Genomic DNA, 11,458 nt, shown 5'->3' with positions numbered 1-11,458 from the left:
AGGGTTGCTCCTTGATTTTTTTTTTTTGCACTCTTGGTCTTCTTTATCCCCTTTCAAGAGGCAGCTTGATGGCACAGTGGATAGAGCAATGGCTCTGAAGTTGGGAAGATATGAGTTCAAATCTGACCTCAGATATTTACTAGCTGTATGACCCTGGGCAAGTCACTTAACCCCAATTGCCTTAAACATCTGAGGCCAACTTAGATCATCCTGAATCCATATGGCAATGGAAAATAGAGTGAGGTTGGTGACTTTGCACAGCCCTACCTCACTTAAATCCAATTCACTGCAAATCATGACATCACCCTGACATCATGGTCCTCTTCAAGAATGAAGGACAAATAACAAGAACATCTTTCAAGGCACCACTAACACTGCAGCCCAGCAGGCCCCATCAGGACACCATCTCTCCCCCCCACCCATCTCATCCAGTAGAGATGTCTCCTAATGACTATGAAGCCCAAAATGACAAAATTAAAAGGTTTCTACAGGAGTTTTATCAGGATGATGAGTTTGGCAAGAAACAATGTAACCATGAGTTCCAAATAGTAGATTTGGCTCACAGAAAGCAAAGGGCTCTGAATGTGGACCTTGTTGACATTGTTGAGTTTATAGACTCAATTTCTGAGAATATCAAGTACTACATCCAGCCCTTCACTGATGCTAGGTAGGAGCTGCTACCACAGTACAAAGAAAAGAAGATAGTGAATGATAATGTTTTGGATGTATATATTCAATATTGGCTAACCATGGAGCATTGAAGCCAGGACTGTCAAGTAACCAATAGCCCCTAGAATCAGTATGCCTTTGAGCTCATGTGTAGATCTGAACTATACTTCTGGAACTCAAGCAGCAGCAAACAATGGTTGATGCAAGAAACATGGGTTGATTCCCCAGGAAAATTGGTTGCCACTCATGAGATTGTTACTTCTGTCTCTGAGATCAAATCCCAGGAGGGTAGTTGCTACATATGCCCATGACTAGTGTGGGGCTGGGACCCACCAGCCAATCTGCTCTCCTACTTTCATTCCAATGATCATGTGCCTGGGCCAGGAGTCTGATCAATTGCTCAAGAAGATGACTGTACTTACAGCTGTGGTTCCAAAATTCATCAAATTCTAGGAATTGAAAATGCAAGAATATAGTGAACAGGGGCAGCTAGGTGGCACAGTGAATAGAGCACCAGCCCTGGATTCAGGAGGACCTGGGTTCAAATCTGGCCTCAGACACTTAACACTTACTAGCTGTGTGACCCTGGGCAAGTCACTTGACCGCAATTGCCCAGAAAAAAAAAAAAAGAATATAGTGAACAGGTACCTGTTAGGAAGATCCCACCAAGTATGACAGTGTTGGTAGCTAGCTAGCCCAGCCTGGTGGACACATCAGTATCCTTTTTTCTGCCAATGTTGCATACTAGCTTTAGATAGGTGCTACAAGACCTACTGCCAGAAACTTATTTGGAAATATATCAGATCGTGAGGAGTGAAGAGGATGAAACTGGCATTTGGGAGCTGAGCAAAGAGGAGCTGAAACAAATTACAGAAGAGGATTGGTATGAAAAGCTCACAGCTTCAAATGACCCTGAGTGATGCAACCATGAGGATATAAAGAAGATGTTGCTCTTCCCTTTTGCTAGTGGGGTAGACCAATCTTCCTGGGGCATGACGATCTGAGGACCCATCAATATTTATTTGATAGGAGATTCTGGTGTTTCTGAGTATCAATGTCTCTCTTACATTGATCTTCTGCTCTACCCTCCAAACCAGTATACAACAGGCTCAAGGCCATCAGGTGTGGGACTAACTACAGGAGAGTTTCACAATGCAGTGATCAATGAGCTGACCTTGGAGAGAGATTCCCTGCCTCCTCCTACCTGACCAGGGTATGCACTATATCAATGAGTTTGACAATATGGCAGAGGCTGGTTGCACAACAGTCTGTGAGGTGATAGAACAGCAAACTATTTCAGTAACCAAATCAGCCATCCTTCCCAAAATTAATGCTTGATGCTCAATTTTGACTGCTGCTAGCCCCACTTATGGATAATATAGCTGTCATCACAACCTGAATCAGAACATTTAGATTCTTCCTGTTTTTCTGCCCCAATTTGACCTGCCCTGGTTGAGACTGCCCTGACTGAAACAGTGTGGTTTGACTCAGCACATCACATACGTGCACTAACACAGTAGACAGTCTTCTACACAATGTGAACCAGTGGATATGAAATTTGTGACCAGTCAATCAATAAGCATTTATTAAGTGCCTACTACAAGCCAAAAACTCTGCTAAGCATTGGGGATATGAAAAAGAGGCAAAAGACAGTCTCTGCCCTCAAGAAACTTACAGTTTAATGAGGCATACATATAGAAAACAAACTATATTCAAGATTAAGGGGAAATAATGAAAAGAGGGAAGACTTCTTGTAGAAGGTAGGATTTCAGTTGGGACTTAAATGAAACCAGGGAATTTGGTAGTCAGCATGGAAGATTGAAAGCATTAAAGAGGTAAGGAATGTTACATTTCCATATGCTAGGAGAAATAGCCTGTAGAGCCAGAGTCTTTGGCCAACTATATCACAAATGTCTTTGTGGACAAGAGGTGTGAGAGCTGGGCCAGCAAAGATGCTACCCTGACTTCTGCTGAGACTTTGCTAACCTTGGGCTTTCTACTGCTTTGGCCCAACTGTATGGTAGACTGTGTGAAAGGAAGATGTGAAAGAGGCCATAAAACTAATAGTGATGTCTAAAATTCACTTCTAGGGACAAAGGGCAAGAAGTAAGGACTAGCTATCAGCAGATGTGATCTTTGCCATGGTGTGGGAGCCTATTACTATGGGCCAAGATAGCTAAAGCATCTGTTTTCCAGGCTGAACATTGCTATGTGTATAGAGGCTTCATACCTTTCCAGTTCTAGGCTGTACTGGATAAGTATGAGAAACTCAATGTATTGCAGGTTGATGTTTCCTGAATATAGATCATGTTTGTGTGATGTTGGAGGACACTTAACAGGGATCCTACCCCTCTTATGTGCTAGGCCTAATACCGGAGGGCAGAGAATTTCTTTTTCTCTTTCTAGGACATAGAGGAGTTTAAAAATGCTACAATGCAAGTCTGTTTATTTTCATTGCTAACAAGGTGCTATAGAATTCTTGTTTGAAGAAAAACAAACAAAAAGTTTACTCCAAATACTGTTTTGGTGATTCAGATTTTTAAAGCTAGCCTTACCTGATGTTTGAAATATATTTGAATATCAAATATCTCTTCCTGGCATAATCTGTCCAGGAATTATACCAAGATTTATCCCTAACCCAATTTGTATTTCCAAGGCCTCAGCATTTTTTTTAGAAATAATTTGCAGGGCTTCTGGTGCCAAGATGGCAGAGTGAGGAAGGAACCCTATGAAACTCTCCCAAATTTTCCCCTCCAAACCAATATAAAACTGCCTCTGAACTGTTCCAGGTGCCGAGAAGCAGCCTAACAGCCCAGCAGGAAAAGCCTGTCTTACCTGGGTGGGAGGGAAGTGAGGTCCAAGAGCAGCATCAGCAGTAGTTTCCTGGGCTAACAGCAGGGGTCCTGAAGCAGGGTTCTGAGCTTGGGGCAAATCACCAGCAAGGCTCTGCCCTCCTATAAACCAGCAGCTCCTTAGGAAAGCGAGCAGTCTGAGAAGCACAGCAGGAACTCTCACCAGGCCTCCCACAGCTCCCAGAGACCACCAGGGAAGCCTTGACCCCACTGCTGACCAGCAGTGAACCCCCACCCAAGGCCACAAAATAGCAAGTTGACTCCCCCCCCACCTGGACCTCCCAGCAGAGGGATTGTTTCCAGAGCAAACCATCAGCAGGGAGCTCCAACATTCAGTAGATCTCAATAAAATTACCCTTTTAGGACCTGACAACAGAGGGACAGGCTTACCCTAGCAACCCAGCAGCAGGATCACCCCCCCCCAATACTTGGATAAATTGGCAAGAATTACTCCTTTAGGGCCTGCTTACAGAAAGGTCCTGCTAACAGAGCAACCCAGCAGCAGGGCATCATCCCTGAGGCAGACCAACAACAAGATCACTCCTCCAGGGTCAGCCACCAGAAAGACTTTGTTAAGTTTTGCAACCCAGCACCAAGATACTACCCCTGGAGAAAGCCAGCCCATACCCAGGAGAGGCTAAAAGGGAGATTCCCCCAATACCAAGAAGAAGGGAAGCTTACTCTGCAGAGAAAACAAGCAGCTAATCCCTGAAGCCCAGTGAAAGCTACCAGTAAGATCCAGTCTCAGCACAAAAACTTGGGACAGTACAAGAACATAGCCCAAATCTCATAAAAAATTAGGGCACAAAAAAGAAAGAAAAATTAACAAAAAAACCCAAACAATAAAACAAACAAAAAGCTTGACTATTGACAGTTACTATTGTGATAGGGAAAGTCAAGTCATAAATATAGAGGAGAACTATAGTTAAAAAAAAAAAAATGGCTACAGGTGAAACTTCAAAGAAAAATGTAAATTGGTCTCAAGCCAAAAAGAAATCTTGAAAGAGCTTAAAAAGGACTTTAAAAAGCAAATTAGAAAAGTAGAATAAAAATTTGGGAAAGAAATAAAAGTAATGCAAGAGAACCATGGAAAAGAAATACAAAAATTTACTAAGGAAAATAATTCCCCCCTAAAATAAATTTAACCAAAGGGAAAAGGAAATACAAAAGGTCACTGAAGAAAATAATTCTTTAAAAATTAGAATTGAACAAATGGAAACTAATGACTCCATGAGACACCAAGACAATAAAACAAAACCAAAAAAGTAAAAAAAAAAAAAAACAGAAGAAAATGTGAAATTTCTGATTGGAAAAACAAGTGACCTAGAAAATAGATCCAGGAGAGATAATATAAGAATTATTGGACTACTTGAAAGCCATGAAAAGAAAAAAAAATCCTGGACAATATCTTTCAAGAAATTCTCAAAGAAAACTTCCCTGATATATTAGAACCAGAGGGCAAAATAGAAATGGAAAGAATCAGGTGCAGCTAGGTGGTCCAGTGGATAAAGCACCCGCCCTGGATTCAGGATGATCTGAGTTCAAATCTGACCTCAGAAACTTGACACTTAATAGCTGTGTGACTTTAGGCTCTTAACCCTTCGGCTCTTAATCCTCATTGCCCCACAAAAAGAATTAAAATTAAAATAAATAAATTATTTTTAAAATAAAAGAAATTGAAAGAATCCACTGATTACTGCCTGAAAGAGATCCCAAAATGAAAACTACCTGGAACATCATAGCCAAATTTAAAAGTTCACAGCTCACAAAAAAAAGTATTACAAGTAGACAAAAAGAAACAATTCTAATATTGTAGAGCTGCAGTCAGAATTACATAGGATTTGGCAGCTTCCACATTAAAGAACCAAAGGGTTTGGAATATGATATCCCAGAAGGCAAAGGAGTTAGGTTTACAACCAAGAATCACCTACCCAGCAAAATTGAATATATTCTTTCGGGGGAAAAAAAGGGATATTTAATTAAATAGAGCACTTTCAACCATTTCTGCTTAAAAAGCTACGGTTGAATAAACGATTTGACCTCTAAATACAAGACTCAAAGAAACATAGAAAAAGTAAAAAAAAAAAAAACAAGAAAGAAAACTGTAAGAAATTCAATAAGTTTAAAATGCTTATATTTCTATATGATAATACTTGTAAGTCAACTCTATTATAAGAGTAATTAGAAGGAGTATAAGTAGAGAGAGGATATGGTCATAAGGTGATATTGAAGGGACAATAATATTGGTATGTCTTAACAGCGTCACTATAGGAGTATTTAGAAGGAGTATATGTAGGCAGAGGGTATGGTTTTAAGGTGACATGGACGGGAAAACACTCCAAAAAACAAAATGGAGAGGTAAGAAAGAAACTGCATGGAAAAAGGAGAAGAAGGGAAATTGAATGGAGTAAATTCCCCCCACACACACACACACACATGCACCCCCCCAAAAAAAAGACGCATGAAAGAACTATTATAATGGTGGGGAAGATGGGCAAAGACTAAACCTTACTCTTATCAAAGTTTGCTCAAAGAGGAAATAACAAACACACTCAGTTGGATATAGAAATCAATTTTACCCTATAAGGAAGTTAAAAAAGGGATGGGGATAATAGAAGGGGGAGGACTAATACAAGGGGAGGGGATACTGGGGAAGGCAGTGATCATAAGAGAAAGGGTGAGAAGTAAGAGTGGGGGGATAAAAAGGTGAAAAATAGCGGATAGAAATAAACAGATAGTCACCAAAACTATAAATGTTAATGGGATGCACTCACCCATTAAGTGGAAGTAGATAGTAGAATGGATAAAAAACAAACAAACAAATACTACAATATGTTGTTTACAAGAAACATGTTTGAAACAGAGAGATACACACAGGGTAAAAGTAAGGGGCTATAACAGAATCTATTATGCTTCAGCTGAAGCAAAGAAAGCAGGGGCAATGATCATGATTTCAGACAAGGCAAAGGCAAAAATAGATCTACTTAAAAGAGATAAATAAGGAAATTATATCTTCCTTAAAGGTACCATAGACAATGAAGTCATGTGAATACTTAACATATATGCACCAAATGGTATAGTTTCTAAAGTTTTGAAGAAGTTGAATGTGTTACAGGAGGAAATGGATAATAAAACTATCCTAGTGGGGTATCTTAACTTTCCCCTCTCAAAACTGGATAAATCTAAGCAAAAAATAAACAAGAAAGAAGTTAAGGAAATGAAGAAAAATTCTTGAAAAATTAGATATGATATATGTCTGGAGAAAATTGAATGGGAATAGAAAGGACTACACCTTGTTCTCAGCAGTACATGGGACCTACACAAAAATTGACCATATATTAGGCCATAACAACCTTATAACTAGATACAGAAAAGCATAAATAGTAAACACATCCTTTTCAGATCATAATGCAATAAAAATTACATGCAGTAATGGACAATCAATAGAACATTAAATATAATTGGAAATTAAATAATCTGATCCTAAAAAAACAAGTGGGTCAAATAACAAATCATAGAAACAATTGATGGTTTCGTCAAATAAAATGACAGTGAGGAGACGACATATGAAAATTTATGGGATGTAGCCAAAGCAGTACTTAGAGAAAAATGTATATCCCTAAGTGCTTACATTAATAAAATGGAGAAAAAGCAGATCAATGAATTGGGTATGCAACTAACAAAACTAGAAAATGAATGCATTAAAAATCCCCAACTAAACACTAAATTGGAAATCCAGAAAATCAAAGGAGAGATTAATAAAATTGAAAGTAAGAAAAACATTGAATTAATAAATAAAAGAAGCTGAAAAAAACAAAAAATAGATAAACCATTGGTTAATTTGATCAAAAAAAGGAAAGAAGAAAACCAAATTACTACTATCAAAAATGAAAGGGGTGAACTCACTCCCAATGAAAAGGAAATTAAGACAATTATTAGGAACTATTTTGTCTAATTATATGCTAATAAATTTGGCAATCTAAACGAAATGGATGAATAGCTACAAAAATATAAAATTTACACAGATTAACAGAAGGAATGAAATATTTAAATAACCCACTTTTAGAAAATGAATTTGAGCAAGCCATCAATGAACTTCTTAAGAAAAAATCCCCAAGACCAGAGGGATTCACAAGTGAGTTCTACCAAAATTTAAAACAAAAAATAACCCCAATACTATATAAATTATTTGGGAAAATAAATGAAGGAGTCCTACCAAATTCCTTTTATGAGACAAATATAGTGCTGATACCCAAACCAAGAAGAGCTAAAACAGAGAAAGAAAATCATAGACCAATCTCCCTATTGAATATCGATGCAAACATTTAAAATAAAATACTAGCAAAAAGATTAAAGCAATACTTCACAAGGATCACACTCCATGACCAGGTAGGATTTATACCAGGAATGTAGGACTGGTTCAATATTAAGAAAACTGTCAGCATAATTGGCCATATCAATAACAACACTATTTCCTATTAAAAACACTAGGGAGGATAGGAATCAAAGGGGCTTACCTTAAAATGATAACTAGTATTTATCTAAAACCATTAGCAAGCATTATCTGCTATGTAGATAAGCTAGAAGACTTCCCAATACAATCAGGAGTGAAGCAAGGATACCCATTATCACCTTTATTATTTAATATTGTACTAGAAATGCTCGCTATAGCAAGAGAAGAAGAAATTAAAGGAATTAGAATAAGTAATAAGGAAACAAAACTCACTCTATGTAGATTATATGATGTTATACTAGAAAATGTAGACACACATATACATGTATATGTGTATAAATATGCACATGTACTTATGTATGTTGGTATTGTCAATAAACAATTAGCATAGGAAGAACTTGTATTCTCCAAAAGTTTTAATTATTTTGTGACTATAAAGAAATGGTCGGCTAACCTATGACACCATTTTTGAAAGCCCTCTTGTTTCCTTTTCATGGTGTAGCCCTCATATATCCTCTATGTAGGAGTCAACTATTCTCATAAATACTTTATTAAGAAAGTAAGCATACATATTGGTAGTTATTGACATTTCTTTTGCCTTTGTTTCTTTCTTTTTTTTCTATTTTTTTTTTTTTGGTGAGGCAATTGGGGTTAAGTGACTTGCCCAGGGTCACAAAGCTAGTAAGTGTCAAATGTCTGAGGCCAGATTTGAACTCAGGTCTTCCTGAATCCAGGGCCAGTACTCTATCCACTGTGCCACCTAGCTGCCCCTCTTTCTTTTTTTTTTTCTTCAATAATGTAATAAGTCTGTGCTATCATTGTTTTACTCTCATACTTTCTTTTGGGTATCTTAAAAATGGAAATCTCAACACTATGAAAATCAGAGTATCTCCTGTATGAACCTCATTTGTTTATTCTTGCTCTCTGATTGTTTTTTCCTATCTTTATTTTCATTTATTCAATAAGCTTTTATTAAGCACCTATTATTTTCTAGGAGTCATCTTAGGTATAAGAGGTACAAGACAAAAACTAGTCTCTAACTTCAAAGAGTTTATATATTCTATAAACAACTAAAAGAAAATACAAAATATATTAAAATAAATTCCAAAAAAATGGGAAAGAGACAGACAGTAGCAACAATGGGCATAAAGATTGGCCTTGTTAAGAGTTGGCACCTGATCTGAGCCTTAAAGGAAACTAAGTAATGTATAAGGCAAAGGTGAGGATGAAGTAAATTTGGAGTACGGGAATTTTGAGGGGAAATGATGTTCATATAAATACAGAAAGATGGGGGAAGAAATGCTATGCATCAGGAATAACAAGTAAATCAGTTTGGATGGAATATAGGGGGTATAAAAGACAAATATCTAATAACCTTTAACAAAGTTACAGTAAAATTGTGATGGGTTATAAATGTCAGAAGGAGGAGTTTGTATTTTCTTTAGTGGCTTCTCTATCCTTTTGCAACATACAATGCAATGTTAGAGTTCAAATGTGGTACTACTGTCATTGATAAAGAACAGAGTTTATTTTATAAATCATCACATAACTTTTCTCATTTTTCATCTATTTTTTTATTCTTCTAGTTTTAGCCATAAATCTCTCAAAATGATACAATTTAGTTGCATCCTTAGCCAAGTTTTCTGAAAAGTTATGCCCTCCACTGTTGTTATTTTATAAAAAAAAATACAGCTCATAAAATCTATCTACATTCATCCATAAGATGTTACACTCAAGATAACAGTCTGAACTAGCAATGCTATTAGGAGTCATTATGTTGCCATTTGGCAAGGTTGTCAAGACTTTGCTAGATGAGGTGATTTCCAGGCTCTTTTGTTGTCCTCATTGGATTTCAGGTTACATTAGTTAAACAAACTTACCAAATAGCAATAATCTGTGTCAATGTTTGTTCTCACGTATTTTTCATTATTTTGGGTTGAACAACTTTAAATAAATTGGTTCATAGTTGTCTAAATTGCATGCCATATCTTTTTATTTTAATTTTATTTTTAATTGTGAGATGAGATTAGGATGGAACACTATTGTGCTGTAAGAAATGATGAGCAGGATGCTATCAGAAAGACTTATGAAAAAATTCAGTCCAGCTACAGAGAAAGAATTAATGTTATCAGAGTATGGATTGAAGTATACTTTCTTTTTGTTAATTCTAATGTGGACATGTTTTGCAGGACTGCACACGTATAGCTTATATGAATTGCTTGTGTTTTTTGTTTTTTTGGCGGGGCAATGAGGGTTAAGTGACTTGCCAAGGGTCACACAGCTAGTTAAGTGTCAAGTGTCCAAGGCTGGATTTGAACTCAGGTTCTCCTGAATCCGAGGCCGGTGCTTTATCCACTGCACCATCTAGCTGCCCCTGCTTGATTTCTTAAGAGGGGGTGGGGAGGGAGGGAGGAAGAGAATTTGGAACGCAATTTTTTTTTAAATCAATGTGAAAATTTATTTTTACATGTAACTTGGGGAAAATTCTAAATAAATAAAAATCTATAAAAGAAAAAAAATAGTGGATAAAACACCAGCCCTGGATTCAGGAGGACCTGTGTTCAAATCTAGCTTCAGACATTTGACACTAACTAGCTGTGTCACCCTGGGCAAATCACCTAACCTTTGTTGCCCCACAAAAACAAAAAAGAAAAAAAACATACTTTTTTCCTCTCATTTGGTATTGATTTTGATTATTGTTTTAACTATGAAATGCCTCCATAAATACAGAATTGATTCAAAGTCCAAAAGTAGTAACCAAGCAATTGCTTTCTAATAGTTTCTTTATTTTTGTTCAATGCTCACCGTGTCCAAAGCATCCCAATATTCTTCTTTAACAAAGATGTCACAGAGCAGCTAGGTGGCACAGTGGATAAAGCACTGGCCCTGGATTCAGGTGGACCTGAGTTCAAATCCAACCTCAGCCACTTGGCAATCACTAACTGTGTAACCCTGGGCAAGTTACTTAACCTTCATTGCCTGCAAAAACAGAAACTAAAACCAAAAAAAGAAAGATGTCACTATGTATCTGAACATCTTCTACTTATTTTTTTCATTATTTGGACTTTATTTTCTTATGTCTGTATTCTATTATTTATGTAATTTTGTGATCCATTGTCTGAATTTGTATTAAGTCACTAAACATAAAGTAAATGTTAGTTTCATTTAGAGGGTCATTTTCTTGTTTTTCATAGATTTTCTATACCTCCTTCTCTTCTACAATAGATACTTATGCATCATAAGACTGCAATCATCTGACTGTCCCTCTCCCCATTATTTTGAATTCATTTTAATATATTTTGTATTTTCGTTTGGTTGCTTCTACATATATAAACTCTTTGAAGTTAGATACTATTTTTTGTTCTTTTAACAAAAGCACATCAGGAGAAATACAATACAAAATTACCATGTATTGAATGAAATTGTGTTGTTTTTGTTGCATTTGGTGCTTTAATAAACCTGATCTGACTACTCATTTATTTGT

The 11,458-nt window shown here is 36.8% G+C and overlaps 1 pseudogene; it reads left to right on the top strand.

Moving 5' to 3' along the window:
- Window positions 1–437: 437 nt before the first annotated feature.
- On the top strand, window positions 438–2,967 carry LOC122753287 (annotated as a pseudogene).
- Window positions 2,968–11,458: the final 8,491 nt, after the last annotated feature.

The sequence above is a fragment of the Dromiciops gliroides genome, chromosome 1, assembly GCF_019393635.1.
Source record: "Dromiciops gliroides isolate mDroGli1 chromosome 1, mDroGli1.pri, whole genome shotgun sequence".
NCBI classification, from domain to species: Eukaryota; Metazoa; Chordata; class Mammalia; order Microbiotheria; family Microbiotheriidae; genus Dromiciops; species Dromiciops gliroides.
This window is presented reverse-complemented; position numbering and strand designations above follow the sequence as displayed.